Source organism: Corvus cornix, chromosome 1A (assembly GCF_000738735.6).
Source record: "Corvus cornix cornix isolate S_Up_H32 chromosome 1A, ASM73873v5, whole genome shotgun sequence".
NCBI lineage: Eukaryota > Metazoa > Chordata > Aves > Passeriformes > Corvidae > Corvus > Corvus cornix.
In genome coordinates, this window is record NC_047057.1 from 20,037,011 (window position 1) to 20,053,317 (window position 16,307).

The 16,307-nt window shown below is 36.5% G+C and overlaps 1 protein-coding gene across 5 annotated transcripts in view; it reads left to right on the plus strand.

Annotated features, from left to right (window-relative positions):
• The window catches only part of GRM8 (glutamate metabotropic receptor 8), a 322,893-nt gene that overhangs the window by 132,390 nt on the left and 174,196 nt on the right, over nt 1-16,307 (plus strand). The gene's annotated exons all lie outside the window — the stretch shown is intronic.

Genomic DNA, 16,307 nt, shown 5'->3' on the forward strand with positions numbered 1-16,307 from the left:
TCTCTGAAAAAGCCCTCGAGCTGGAGATTATTGAAGGCTAGGACAATGTGCCAGCACATATGTTTATTCTTCCACTCTGCCATTATGAGTCATAGCCAGAAAAGGACTGTCAGGGAAGATGAACCTTTGGTCAGACCCATAACCACTGTTGTCCGATAGAGATTCCCTTGCAACTGGAAATCCAATGAGCTCAGTTAGCGAAATTTAATTAAATGACAGCTGGCAGGGAACTTTCAGCCACAAATGTAGGGAAAAAAAACCCAACCCTATTCCAAATAAAAATATGAAACTAAGTCCTTCTTCAGAGATGCAAAAAAGTAACCTTTCCTGTTATATACATAACATACATACAATTTTATTAGAAGGAAAGAATTTTGTCCATTCTAGACTTCAACCATAATAATCATATTATAGTAATAGGCCTTTTTCCTAGTCTCTTCAGTGACAAAATGCAACGAATCCTTTATTTTTTGAATTTATCTAATTTTTCATTATTAATTATAATCAAAGTGTGTAGAGGGGTTTGCTGCCCATAGGTGGTCTGAGAAGTGATGGTGAGAGTTTTCATTTCTTTGTGAAGATTCTGTGAAATCAGCAGAAGAATGAATTTGTGTTCAAACTCCACTGTAACTGCCCAGGGACATGCTGTTTTCCTGTAATGAGCAGAGTTTTTGTATGACAGAGTGTTGGTATCCATCTCTTAGTGGGGTGGAACTCTGCATACCCAAGCTTACATTACAGTAATTTTTTTTCTGTTGCATCCTGTCTGTGAAAACTGATTTTGAGTGAGTCATTTAACTTCCACTGTACTGGTTCATACTTGGAAAGGATGACCTTGGCTTTGTAGACAGAAGTATCTGAGGAGAATTGATGAGAGAATTTGACAGATATTCTGAAAATAGTGTGAACGTGCTCAATGGGAAAATACCAGGAGACTGAGGTATAACCAAAATATTTTATCCTCTCCATTGCTAGTCACTAGATTTAGCACTTGAGAGAAGCTGGGCTTCTTCTTGGCTAGCTCTGAGAATAAAATCTAAGTTATCTAATAAGACATGATCTTGATAATTTCTCAGAATTTACAACTTCAGAAGGCAGCTCTATGTACATGTCCTTGTGTTAGTTTTTGATAGGTCCTTGCCTGTTTCATTTCACTGCCTCTGTCTCAGGAACCTGGACTGTCTGTAAATTCTCCAATGCCATAGGCATAATTTCACTGTGCCTTGTTAAAAAAAAAAAAAAATTCTGTTGGCTTTGATTTTAAATCAGGCTCTCACTGTGCCCTAGTCGAGCTTGGCATGCAATACCAATCTGAGGCATGCAACTTGGAGGAAAACACAGCAACACTGTGAGAGCAGGAATTCAATTTAGGAAGTCCCATGTGGGATTGCCTCTGGACTTTTGTCATCTGCAGCATTGCCCTTCAGCTTCTAAAGGACTTACCTGAATCTAGCAGCCATTCAGATGGCTAAAGGTGATTTCTGGGATATTAGTATATTATTTTCCAATAAAAAATCAGACAGCATCAAAAGAAGCTGATCAATAGCGAATTCTCTTGCACATAGTTTTGTGCTCTTAATGTCCTTTTTCCAGATAGGATTTTACAACAAAGACTTGCTGCTGGAATCTCTAAGTGCATGACAGATGCATTTCCTTCCTTAAGTACTTTTGGTCTTGACTACAGTTATGGTGGTGAGGAGACTAAGCACTCCTGTTCTGTTTCACATGTAACAGTATAGTACAGTGTCTTCCTCATGGGACAGGGGTGAGATATGATATAAAACAGACATAGACTCTGTGAATCACTGTAGGTTTTTGTAGGTTTTTATATGTTTTCTCATCCAGAGGGAGTTTCCAGAGAATAACGCTGTATTGTGAATATATTTTTTGAGACTAACAGGGAAGCTGAAGATCCTTAGAGTCCCTTTTCTATTCCTCTCCTCCCTAACTTTAATATCATGCTTCATGTTTTTCTTACTATGCAAGAGATGAATCATAAGTCAAGTGAGTAGAAGTTTCACAGGAGAGGAAAAATTGTGCAAGTCTGAGTGGAAAATGGCTAGACTTTGGTTACTAGGACTGCTATGCATGTAATTGACTTCATATGGAAAACCTGCCAATGATTAGTTTATGAATCAAGAAGTAAAGTTGTAATTGTGAAAAGGGCTAGCCCAGGCTAAACATTTTACAGTTTTTCAAAAACTCAGATGAGTTATATTTGGACACTGAGATCCTTTTGCATTCACCCAGAGAGCCCAAATCTGAAGCCTGAGGTTGGAACATGCTTGCAGATTGCACACAAATATCTGGTATGGGTTCCAGTAGACTGCGCGTGCATGTGCCACTGTGAGCAAATGCATGAGCACAGCAAGCCCACTGCCCCGGACTTCTCTTCTTGTAAACAGATGTTGTACACAGTGGCTTCGGTGTCTTAAACTGCTGTACGTATATAATGTTGCTTTCTTCATTGGAAAGCTATCAGGAGTGATATTCTGCAGTTAATACATTTTTCTTTTTCCTCCTATATTCCTTTTCTTTTCATTTTTTCGCTACTCTGTTCTAAAATAAGTTAGTCCCTCTGCAAGAAACAAGCACAAGAAAAAGAGGCAGAAGTTATTTGTGCTCTTCAGAGCTGTCTTTTGCTTTTTACTATTTGCTGTCGTTTAGCCTAAACTGGCAGCTAAGCCCTACCCAGCCCCTTGCTCATTCAGCCTCGCAGCAGGATGGGAGAGAGAATCAGAAGGGTAAAAGTGAGAAACTCATGGGTTGAGATAAAGACAGTTTAAAAGGTAAAGCAAAAGCCGTGCACCCAAGCAAAGCCAGCCAGAGAATTCATTTGCTACTTCCCATGGGCGGGCAGGCAGGTGTTCAGGCATCCCCAGGAGGGCAGGGCCCCATCGTGGGTAACAGTGACTTGGGAAGACAAATGCCATCACTCCAAACGCGGCCCCCCCCTTTTTGTTCCCTGCAGGTCTATATGCTGAGCTTGACACCTTATGATCTGAAATATCCCTTGGGTCAGTGGGGGTCAGCTGTCCCTGCTGTGTCCCCTTGTACACCCCCAGCCTCCTCACTGGTGGGGTTGGGCTCTAAGGCAGAAAAGTCCTTGGCTCTGACTAAGCACTGCTCAGCAATAATGAAATGATCCCTGTGTTATCAACATTATTCTTGTCCTAAATCCAAAACATGTACTGCACAATCTACTATAAAAAAATTTAACTCTATTCCAGCCAAAACCTGCACACAATTGAAATTTATTTCCTTCTTTTCCATCTTTCCATCACTGAAAACTCTCTAAATGATGGGAAAGGGGTACTGTCTGTTCAAATACTGAATTCAGTGGAACTTTGTACATCTTTGGCTGATTGTGATCTTTCTAATATAAAGAAAAATATTCTCAAACTTGTAGTATTTTGGCTGCTATCAGAAATCAGAATATGAAAAAGTAAAAATTGTAATACTCAAATTTCTATTAACTTCTATTGAATTCTTCTGGGATTTGAAAATATGCATTTGACTTGAAAATTTCAATGCAAACTCCCATAGTAGATTTATTATGGAAGGTTTGGAAGATCCTTGTCTCTCTATTCTTTCTTACAGCAGAAGTATGTATTTCAGTGAGGAAATTTCTTTAAATAAGCAGAGCAAGAAAGTTCTTTGGAAGTCTGGAGAATAAAGGATTCGTTCCTACTGCTTTTTTTTCCACTTCAAAACTTGACAGTGATTAATCATAAAGCATTGCAAACAAAGGTGTATTATTATTTTAGCAGTAGGCATTTGCCAAAGATTTTGTTTTAGGATCAGCACTATTATTTGTGCATTACACTGAACAATGAGTGATTGCAGCACATCTCTCCAGTCCTTGCTTGCTTTGTTATCTTCTCTTTGTCTTCTGTGTTATCTTCATTTTTTTATTCTCACTTGCTACTTTTGTCAAATAATATAGAATGGGTTTTTAGTTACTGCAAGGTGGAGTTTCTTTCTCATGAGTCCATAGGGCCCATCATATATCTTTATTCAAGGTATAATTCAGAGTAAATTTAAGAACCTTCATTTTCCCTATTACATCTTTTGACAGATTTGATGGGCAATACATTTCAGTATTAATTAATTTTGAAAACATGTATTTCTGCATTTTTCTTTTGTAATGTGTGAGATGTAAGTGCTCCATGAATAATAGATTTTTGTCTGGTATAATTTTTGATTGCTTTTGGGAAAAAGAAAAGCATAATGGAGGATGCTTAAAAATGTTACATGTGGTGAATTGTCCCAAATTACTGAAACCGTGTGATCAGATGAGTAGTGTGGACAGAGGAAAATCCTTCAGGCCCTTGATGAGGCAGTTTGTTGATCAAAAATCTATGTGGAGGAGACTAGATGCATGCTGAAATAGGCTTTTATTTCATCTTGCATTAACAGCATAATAGTGTCCACTATTGTGCAATGATCATAAAAGCAATTTTGTACTTGGTGACTACATTTTTTGTGTCATTGTTGGCATATTTTTTTGTCTCATTCTATACAAAATGTGGTGGATCTATCAAACCTTGTATTAGAAGGGGGTGAGATGCAGACATCTTTTGTCAGTTACTGTATACCATGAATACATAATCTATGACAAAGTAAAAACTTCCTTCCATTTCTTTTACAGCTAATGATGATTTACTGTAGCACAGGTATTATTTACATGGAAAGAGTTAGATCTGGAGTATTGTAATACTAAAACATTAAAATCAGATGGAAATAAACCTATAGAGCACTCACAAGTTTTTGTCTCTGGCACAACAAAAAAGGGTGCTGCTCTGTGGCAAGGATTAAACTGTGGTCCAACCACCTTCCTAGTGTTTGATCTGTTTTCTGTGTCTTAAGCCTTTCTTCCATTTGATAGCTGCATTGGTAGAAGTATCTGGATTTCTGTATTATTGTAGTGCTAATTCTGAACAGAGTTGCATTCATTCATCTGATGTCACTGAGCAGCTTGGCTGGGGTTGAGTGAGATCCATATATTCTAGCTGAGACTTTCCAAGTTTGGTCTAGGAGAGCGAAACCTCTTCTTCCCACTGGCTGCCTTTCTTTCCAGGGGATTTTACATTAGCTGTGCACTTTCATGGAAAGAGCAGGTTTTCCTGTTTCTCCCTGCATGGATAGCAGCTTTCTTGCCATGTTTTTCCAACTTTGATGTTAGGTAGAACCTTTGTTCCTTTCACATGGATGTTAGTGAAAATGAAGCCATGTTTCTAGCATCTGAAAAAAGGATAGATAGGCTTAAATCCTGTCCTAGTGTAACTATTGACAGACTATGTAACATTTGATTCTGTTTGCTGGTCCTTTCCCAGTAAGGCAAGTGCATCCCCACTGTTACAGAAACTCATCAGACCTCCCATCCAGAAACCTTAGTATATGTCTGCTGTATCACTTACAAGGTAGGATTAATTCAGAAGATTGTTTTGTTATTTGAGCCTTCAAATGAAAAACAGATATTCAATAAAAGTAAACACTGCTGTATTTCTGTAATTTATTTTATATGTTAAGGAAACTTTCCTGTCTGGCCATCCCAGAGCCTCTCTGGCAGTCACTCTCAGACCAGCTGGGCTAGATCTGAAATGCCTTTGCAGTGGGCAGCTCCAGTGAGCCAACGGATGCCCTGCTTCGCTCCCTATGCTCACTCCACAGTCAGACAAGGTTTCCTTGCCTTTTATGCTTGGCATACCCAGTCACCTGGCAGTGACACAGGTCCCCATGCCCTTTGTTGTGCAAAAGGTTGGCACCAGCTCACTGTCTTTTGCCTCAGGCTCCTGCCCTCCAGAGCTCAACCTGTAGCTCTCACTGCAGCTGCTCACTGAGCCACCTGCACTGATGCATGTACATAGTATCTTTTGTCCAAGAACAGGCAATAATCTTTTCAGCATTTATTATGAATTAAAACCATTCAGTGTCTTGTCATTTCATTACTCTTGTCCCAATGTTTCTACATTGTTGTACATGCCTTAAAGCAGACTGACACTGTGACTGTGTTCAGTTTGCAATCTCTCTTTGATTGCATGCATAGGTCTTCTGAACACTTTTCAGCTGTTTTCTTCAGCTATAAATTCGGAGTCTTATTGAAGCTATCTGAGGATGTCTCAGATGAGATTAGTCATTTTTGACCCAGTGCTTTCTTTTTCTCTAGACCTTTATGAATTCAGTTAATCCTTTATCCCAACATATTTCAAGAAATGACCAATTAGCTGATCTGCTCACTCCTGAACTTCTTCTCAAGAGACATCTTGCCACTTGCTATTAAAGGCATAGAGACAGAAGACTCTTGGTATTAAATGCATAGAGAGTGCAGCAAAATTTCTTAAAGCTGCAGGATCCGTGTGGCCAACTTGGATTCAGTTACATTTTTAAAATTAGGTAGGCTTCTGTAAGTTTATATACATGGACAGCTGCAGAGTCAGTAACTCTTTCATTTTACTCCTGTGTTACAGAAGAAGTATTGCTGATTCTTAATATCACTGTATTTTCAACTGGTGTAAAGAAACATAAAGACCTGAAGCAATATATAAGACTTAGCTTTATTCTCTCAATTTTTTATTACTCACAATGGTGAGAAGTCAGCAGATAAAGTTCCTTAATATTTTTAGATCCTAATGGTATTTTTACCCAACTGTCCAGCTCTTAAAGAACTTTGAAGTCAGATAAATAGAGTTAGGTGCTAACATCAAAACAGATATATATTGACATATGAATTTTGAAAATGTAACTTGCAGCCTAGATACTTAATGAAATAAAGCCACCCCTCCTAATTTTTAATATAACTTGACCACAAAATTTAATAATATACAATTTGTTGTGTTTAGAAGAATGAGGGAGGTGGATGTCAGTTTTTGATGAAAAAGGTATAACCAGACTGAGTTGCTTACAAATTGAAGTTAGAAACATTAAAAATTAAACTGATAAAAAGGGAGTTTTTTTCAGTAAAGATAATTATAAATAATTTGAGAAACTTCTACAGTGACATGGGACACCCTTCATGCCTTAAAATGCTTATTTTTTAAATATGAACACTTCAGCTCACATGGAAACCATTTGATCCAGACATTACAGGGTAGCATTTTTTGATTCACTATACTTGGAACCACTCAGAAACTGTACTTCCACTACATTGAGAACTCAGATACAAAAAAAAAAAAAACCCAAGAACCAATATTGACATTTGTTATGTGAAATTTCAGAAATACACAGAGAAAATAAAACATTTATTTCTTAAGTATTATTTGCTTTGTCTCAGTAGTGCTGACGTGTTATTTTGTACTGAGTTAAAAAAAGAACCCAAGTAACAAATCTTCAATACTGTTCATTTGAAATAAAAAAAAATTCCTATTTTATCTTAATGTTTTAATATTGATAAGAAATCCAACCACTATGTCATTTCATCCTTTAAAACATATGTGGGTAGCCCACTGTATCCATGTGCATCTCCATTTTGTTGTAGGAGACTGTGAATCTATATCATATATACTTTCTGGGCATTAGATTTAACTACGAGATCCCCTGTCAGAAGTGATCCCTTCTTGATTTTCATTGCAATTTTGTGCACATGTTTTATGTTGAGAAAACCACAGAATTATCTTTTTCCAGTTTCAGAAAAAGAATTAGCTGACAGTTCTTTTTTGAGGCCATTTTTTTGAATTTCCAATTTGGGGCTTTTTTTGAATGTCACACTCAAGCTCTAACATCACTAGTCAAACTCAGACTTATCTTCATTAAAGTAATTCTTTATATGCAAACCATTTGGATAGTTCAAATTATGAGAAAATAAATATTGGATGAAAAAGGGTAACCTAATCTAAATAAAACATACTTAATTTTAAGAATAATTTATTGATATTGAACTTTAGGGTTGCAGATATACATGAAGAAAGATAAAAATTGATTTTGCTACTTGAAGATAGCAAAAAGCAGATGGGACTTTTTTTTTTTTTGAATACAAGAAAACTGTGATTATTTTAATACCACAAAGAAGAAAAATGTCTTTACTTCACAGAGCAGACCAAGAAGTTTCAGGATGAGAACATTAATTACAGCTGCTATTTTTCATAGAAGGCATGATTAAAAGTCGGGTTCCCTGCCCGTGTACAGCATTTCAGTTCAAAGGAGGTGACTGCAATCCCTGAACACCATGATAGCATTAAATAGCATGTAAGGGAGAAGTAGGATAGCAGCCTACAATTAAAGTCAGGCAACCCAGGACAACTTAACTGAAAAGTCTTTTATACCACTGGTAAAATATTTAAAATAAGCAAGATGGGGAATGGAATAAAAACTGATAAAGAGGCCTGCAGGGAGCAAAGTATCCTAAAAGAAGAAAGCCTATATTTATTTAGAAATAAATGTTTAAACAAAATTCCGTCTTTCTTCTGGTGGATTTTCTTTTCCTGCCTAAATGTTTTTATAAGGAATGCTATAAGCTCCTGTGTCATCTTCATGATCTTCTATGAACCACTGTGTATTGTGACTTGGGACCTACACTTGGAGGCAAACTGATGATTTTTATGCCTAACCCTCCTCTAACATTTCTTTGAATTGGCTGTAAGCATCTCAACTCCCCAGAATACCAAACTCAAATCTTTGCAACTAGTCAGGCCCACTAATATGGGGAATTGTAGAGAAATGGAGGAAAGAACTAGGGCCACATTCAAGCAAATTTACTTTTGGAAGAAAATGCTTTAGGTAACCACATGCCACGCTTTGAGTTCATGCTATTACTTTTATATAAGTCAGAACTGATGTTACTTTAAAAGCAAAATTTGAAACATATTTTAGAATGTATGAAATTTCTTTTCATAACCTAGGTTTCCCAGATCTTTAGAAAAGAAAAAAAACCCCCCAAAATATAGAGGGTCTCCTTTTGTTGTTAAGGATGTACCTGGCATGTAGCCAGAAAACAGAAAATAGCAGTGTATTTCTTTTTTCACATTATGCCTCTACAAGTTCTAAATCTGCAAGTAGCAAGAACAATGTTTCCCCAGAGGGAAATATTTATACCCACTGTGATGATAAAAAGACATAGCTGTGAAAGCATTGCAACAGCTGACCAGTAAATTTAAGTGGAGGCCTATTTCAATTATATTGTTTTGGCCACAGATTGTTTTGAAGTTTGACTGGGCATCCCATATCCTTTCTGAAGTAACTATACAAGGAGTCACTGTGGAGAGGAAACATCCTCTCTCACAACCTCCCAGGATTCATACTTTTCAGAATTTTTTTGGGTGGCTAGGTGATTTTTACCCATTCATTAACATCTCCACTACAGATTTTTCTTTTAGCCTCTCACATTCATGACTGTGAAAGTTGGCTGTTATTTACACAAATAGCACTAAAAATCAAAGGATAAAAATGTGTTGTTTGTAGGCTGGGTTTTTTTTTTTCAAATCTGAAAAAAAAAATCTGTAGGTTTGGAAATGGTGGGAATATTCTTTGCAGCTATTTTCCATCAGATGCTGGTGTTAACAGAATCCGAAGTGCTACATTTGGAAATGTTTCTTCTGGGGGAAAAAAAAATGAAAGGAGAATATTTTACTTTTCAGAATGGAAGTACAAAATAGCAGATCTCTATTGCTTCATGTCACATTAGAAACTGACTCTGATGGCTGAAGCCAGTAGCCAGTGGTCTCACATAGCAACAGAGCTGGTTTATTCTCTTCCTTTTATATCTTAGAATAACCATCTGCTTTGACCAGAGTGTAAGGATCTGTGTGAGCCCATGTGCTTGTGAAATATGCATGGCTGTATGCCTGTGAATACATGTAGGAATGTGAAAAACAGGTTCAAAAGGAATGGGTGAGTTGCATTTATGAGAATGTTGTGTGTTCATTCATGGTCTTGTTTAATGCTTTCTAATTTTTTTTTTTTTTTTGCAAAAGAATTAATAAATGTAAGACCAAACAATAAACCCTTTGCTAAAAAGCCTTTTCTAAAACACTATAATAAACAAGAGAAACCTTGATCTCCTAACTGCTGTTATTTTTGAGTAGAAAAGCTCGTAATTTTACCTGACATGTTAGTGAAATGCATCACCAACCTGCTTGTGCAATAAAAATATTTTTGTCATAAATATTAAGGGATTTTGAGGAGATGCAGTTTTACTTAAGTAAAGGAAATAAAACACCAATATATGGGTTTGAAATGAAGAACATTTTTGTCTGTTCAAAGGTTATAACAAAATCTCTCATCCTCCATTATATTTAAGTGTATTGGATACTAAGTGCCACTTTTGTCAATTCACAGTAAATTACTGTTTATATTACTTATTTTTTAAAATTATTTTCTTTCTGTTACCTTACATCAAAAAGTACTGCCACTATTGGCTGAAGAATGAACTGCCTTTGCAGAAGTAAGTCAGTGAGTTTAGTTTATTTCCATAGTGCAGTTAGTTTGTGACTTCCAACACTGGAATGGGATTTTATTTTAGCAGACTTGGCCATGAATAGCAGGCAAAATGCCATGACATTGGCGTTGGTGGAAGCACAGAGCATGCTGAGTGCTCAGGTTCTTACTCATTAAGCTAAGCTACCCTGAAGTCCATATAGCAGTGTCAGTGAGAGTACCATTTCTTGGGGTAGTTAAGTAAAGGTAGCTCTGGAGGCTGCATTACATGGCTGCATTCAGACCTCCCAGCAACAGCTCTTTGGCATTAAGGAGACATTTAATTTTGAACAATTATTGCTTGAGAAATTCTATCTTCATCTTGTAATTATACCTTTCTAGGTGTCACTCCCTGTTGACTCATACGCTGGAAAATTATTCTTAAGGGAATCTAGGGACACGCAAGATTCCGTGGCAGGTTGGTTTTAGTTTAAATAATAATTGCTAAAAGTGACTGATTATCAACATCTGTAAAAGTCCCATGAAGAACAGTCACTCACCTTATTTTTCTTTAACAATCTGATTTCTTACCATCCAAGTTTGAGAACTCTTAATATAATGAAGTCTCTGCTTAAAAAGAATGTCTTGATGGATTCACTAAGTGACAAAACTGTCCTGATTTTTGTCAACAGAACTCGAGTTTGGAGCATCTTGTAGTTTTAAGTCTCTTCAATAATCTTCATACTGATCTAGGTTCCTGGTCATTGGAACAGCCTTTCCATAGAACTGGGTCTACATTTTCTAGACTTTCGATATAACCAGTAAAAGGACTAGAGGAGGAGGAGAAATGCAGTTGTGTATTTTCCTTATATTCTGTGTCATGTCATATTGTCAGAAGTGTGCAGTCTTCTATCACACAGAGGCTCTGTCTGCCTGCAGCAGCACCCCGTGGGTCTTGCAGGAGTTTCTTGCTGCGGCTTCTTCTGAGTTTCTGACGTGTTTCCCTACTTGGAGTAAGAACTCATCTGCCTTCACGTATTTCTGTCATGCCTTTTGGAAACTTTCCACAGACTTACATTAAAATTTTGTTGACCTAGTGACCAGTGACATATAACTCATAGTAAAAAAAGGACATGTGTACTTGAAGGCAGCTGAGAAATTCCTGCCAGGTAGGACTGGATCCCAGATGTGGCCTAGCTATTTGTCTTGAACTTTTTCAGGAACAATGCGATTTGTGATGAAGCTCTCATGAAATAATTGACTTGCAATGCTGTGTACTGAGTCAGGTGAGGGACACCTCCTTATGCTAACAAATAGGTAGTCGAAATGCATACCTTGATCCCTTCCCTGTTATAATGGTAAGGCTATTTATATTTATGTGGGGAAATAGTTTAGAGGGTAAACTGGTTCTTAGTGTATGATTGTGGTCCCAGCAGTGATCCTTTGAACTGAAAACTGTCTTCAATTTTCTTGATAAAAAAACAATGACCATTCTTGTGTATCCTACTTAGCTGATCCATACATAATATACGGCTGAATCCTACCTGGGGTGGGAGAAAATTCAGCCTTTGTATTTGCATTGAGCTTCATCATTCAGTCTTTTTTTCAGGAAATTAATTAGTTTGTGCAAGTTTTCTACTTGCTATTTTCCAAATACACTTTCAACATCTGACACACAGCTTCATATATTTGAGTATTTAACAGTTTACAATCAGCATGTCATCTTGTGACTTCAAAACCCACACAAGCAAAAATTAGTATTTATTATTATACATATTATTATGTTTACTTACCAAAATTATATGGGTATTACATATCCATATTTTTTCCATTTCTCTCATTATTTATCCACTGTACTGACAATATCTTCAAAATATCACTTCTTTGGTTTGGTTTGGTTTTGATTTGTTTGTTTGTTTGTTTGTTTAGTGATAACCTGTTTCCCACAAGCTGTGTTATACAGAGTACCTGTAAGCTAAGCAAGCCTAGCCTGGAAAAAAATTTTTAAGATGTGATTTTTATCTCAACAGAGATAAAAAACTTGTTGTTGTTGACCCAGTCTGGTTATGTCTCTGCTTTTAAAAGCACATGAATTTCCAGCTGTAATCATGGTGCAGAGTGGCCAGATTGAGCCCCTTATCAGGAGTCAGGCAGCTCCTGCCATGAGCCTGATTTCCAGCTCCCACCTCCGCTCTCCTTGTTTTTATCATCCCTTTGCCCCAGGTGCTGGGTATGGCACTTCATAGCTGCTGGACAGAAGACAAATGGATACTTGTCACCACTGACACAAGGTAGTTCATATTAACTGTTTTATTTCTCCAATCAAGCTCTGGGCTGGCTGAGGACAACCTTGTCTTTACAAATCTGAAAACAGGTAAAAGAGGCTTAGCAGAATTTGGTGGTAAGACTTATCTTCCTCCACAGTAGCTGAAAAACTACTTTCCTTCAGTGCCCCCCTAATGTCTTTGAAATGTGTGATAGATGCAAACTCTTAATTTCATCTCCTGTGTCATATATGAGTTAGGGAATGGATACAATACCAGTGGGTACAATTACTGATTTCTGTTTGTAGTAGCTACCTGAAATGAGTCTGGCTGGCTGACTCCCTTCTTTATTGCAGTAACAGCTTTTAGTTCAGTGCTCTCTGAAGCCTCATCATAGGTCCTTTTAATTGATGGGGCTTAAACGTATAATTTTCCTTTCAGTAAGAGGAAAGTTAGCTCTCATTTCCTTATACGAATGTTAGATTTATCATCATTTTAGCTCAGGGAAATTTAGACCTATGCGGTTTTTTTTAAGTACATCCCCAGACAATGAAGGATTTTAGAAACCAGCAACAGAGACAAGCAGTCATCATACCAAATCAGTTAGAAATGCTGACAGAGTGAAACACTATTTGTTCTTATAATTCAGAGCCATAAATTCTCTGGAGACCATAGATGTCTGAACCATCTGCCCTTTGGTACCTCTGCAGCAAATGGTAAATCCATTGGTATCACGTATGAGACATCTGTTCTCAGACCCTATTTTTTCGTAGTTTGGGGAAATCTCTCTTTTGTCCATGCTTCATAAGATTAATCCTAACTACTAGCCTTAAACTTGTCCTTTAAGTACCTCTGCTACCTATTTTGGAGGAATAATTATTCTTTATTTAGTTTGCTGGCTGATAGGAATTGTTTCCCTAGCCACTTCTCTCTCTCTGTGTCTGGGCACTTAGCCCAGCCTGTAGATTTCAAAGGCAGCAGGGTGCCAAGAGGTTAGACACTGTAATGTTGTGAATACCTTTGTGGATCTAGCAATTCATCATTAGCTGAAAATTGATGTCCTGTTATTTGTTTGAGCAACAGTTCTATATGCAATATATAGGTAAGGATGTATACAGTGTTTTGTGTGTTAGAGATAGCCTACACAATTAATTATACATGTAGCAACAAGGCTGAAGTGCATTTTATTTTGTTCCTAGTAGTACTTAACATATTCTTCAATGCAGAGATGCCGAGATACACAGTGCAGTCATGACTGAACTTGCTGCTGCAAAGATGGAATGGTGTTTCTTCTACACTGTGTTCACTGAAAATAGCCATTTTAGATACTGCAGTTCTTCATTGCTTGATATCCATTTCACACAGATTGTAGATGGATGTATGTAGTTTATGATATATATGCATTTTGTAATATTTGCATTTGAGTTTTATGTGGGTAGAATGATTTTTTTTTCCTTAAGGGTCATTGCATGAATAGAAGTAGTTGAAAAATGCACTTAAAAAATATGCGAGGTAACAAACTATTCTTTTATATCATTTTTAGGATCTGTTTTACTTTTTGTGCTGAATGATTTTGGGGACAGTTGAGAGCTTGGCATTTTTTTTTCAAGTGTTTCTTTTCTTAACAGTGAATTGCTGATTGTTAAATTTACAGGATATCTGCTGAATATTTCTCTTATATTTCAGCCCTGGTACTTGAGAAAGAAAGTAAAGGACTTTGAAGCGTCTATCACTATAGCCTAATATCAGTTTAGATAACTGATTAAAGTTTTTCACAGCAAAGTGTCCATTTTTTCATTACTGGATTTTCAAAAATACCTGGTAAATATGAGGATCATCAGCTATAAAGGCTTATTTGTTGTTATTGGCATATTAGTTGTCCATCATGGGGAGACAGGATATTCGTAAAAATATGAAGAAATTTGTTACCATAAAAAGTTTCCATATTCCATTTTATAGCAGATAAGAGTAAATTATTTACGTTATATTTTTGCACTATTTATGGATGGTAAAGACCTATATACAAAAAATTTTTGTTAGAAATGGCAGGTATTCTGACTTGCAAATATTATTTCTTTTGTGTAAACCAGAGAAGAATTCAGGACAAGCCTGTGCTGTAGAATGAATTTCTCAATGAAATGAAATAATAATGTAACATCCCAAGTAATTGATGCATAACTGAAAAAGGTGATATGCTTGCCTGTGACTAAAACTGGGTGATGTAATTTGAAAGTTGTTATTTTTACACTGGCAGTTGATAATTTTGCGCTTCATTTATGCCATGTCTGAACTTGATTCAAACTTAGGATCTGTGCAGAGAGCTATGGAAGCCAATGAGACTCTGCAAAGGCAGCACAAAATCTGATAATGAATTCGCACCATTTTTAAAATATTACATAGAATAGAATAGAATAGAACAGAATATTTCAGTTGGAAGTGACCTACGATGATCATGTAGTCCAACTGCCTGACCGAATCAAGGCTAACCAAAAAGTTAAAGCAGGTCATGAAGGGCATTGCCCAAGTACCTTTTAATCACTGACACATTTGGGGCAGCTTTGAACCATTCCTACCGATTTTTTTGAGTAAAATAAAGAAAAATACCTTCAGAAATACCTTAATTTTGTGTCTTTGCTTAAAGATTAATTCATTAAGCTTAACAAAGCTTACACAAGGGACCTTGATAACCATTACGTAGATCTACATGCCAAGCTTCACGTGGCTGGACCCTTGTTGTTCAAATCCTATCACTGAAGGTGTGCATCAACCTAATTTGTGAAGTACTTTGGAAAAACAGAATTCTAACATTTTAATAGGACAGACAAGATGGATGAGAAAGTTGGAAAGCCTCCCCATATACAACACAGCCATCTAACTGTAACTGACTAACTACATTTAATGCAAAGAAATATATGTGCCTCAAATGATCTTATAAATCAGAAGATTAATACCAACATTCATTAAAAATAGAATATCTCTTTTAAAACTCATTAAAAATAGATCTCTTTTAAAACACATTCTTATTCACACTGAAAACAATCTTCAATGTAGAAGTATTTAGATGTAGAGATGCAAAATGTACAATTTTCTTGGCTTTGTCTAGTAACATGTCACTTTTTGTCAGAGCTAAATATCATCTTATTTTCTTAATTTTCTGGGTTTATTAATGATTAATTTCCCCACAATAGGCTCTTATGCTTGGAACCACAACATTCAAGAATAAACATTGGTGGGTGTTAGATGTAGTTAGGAGAATCAGGCAATAGTTCTTAGAGAAAAAATAATTAAAATAAGCAAATCAGCAAACAGTCAGACCATCTATGCTATAGGAAGCTGGTAGCAATATGGACTCAGTGATTCATGAAACAAGCTCAAGGAATTTTTCTCTTGCATGCTCAAACACAGATAACAGTGTTGTAATTGGGGAGTAGAGATTCCCATGAACTGGTCTATGAAAGCTGATAGAACTCACTAACATTCTGTAGAAATTGGCCCTTTTTTCTTAACAGGTAAAATATAAAGATTTCAATTAGTACTGTCTGTCAGGAAGAAATATAAATGTAATCTCTGAGTTTGTGTTCATTTCCTGATTAGTAATTTAGAATATTCAATGACAACTTCTTAAATAATTAAGACAACTCAATTAAGAGTGTCATACTAACAATTAAAAGTCATCTGTGTGTATTCGTTCAT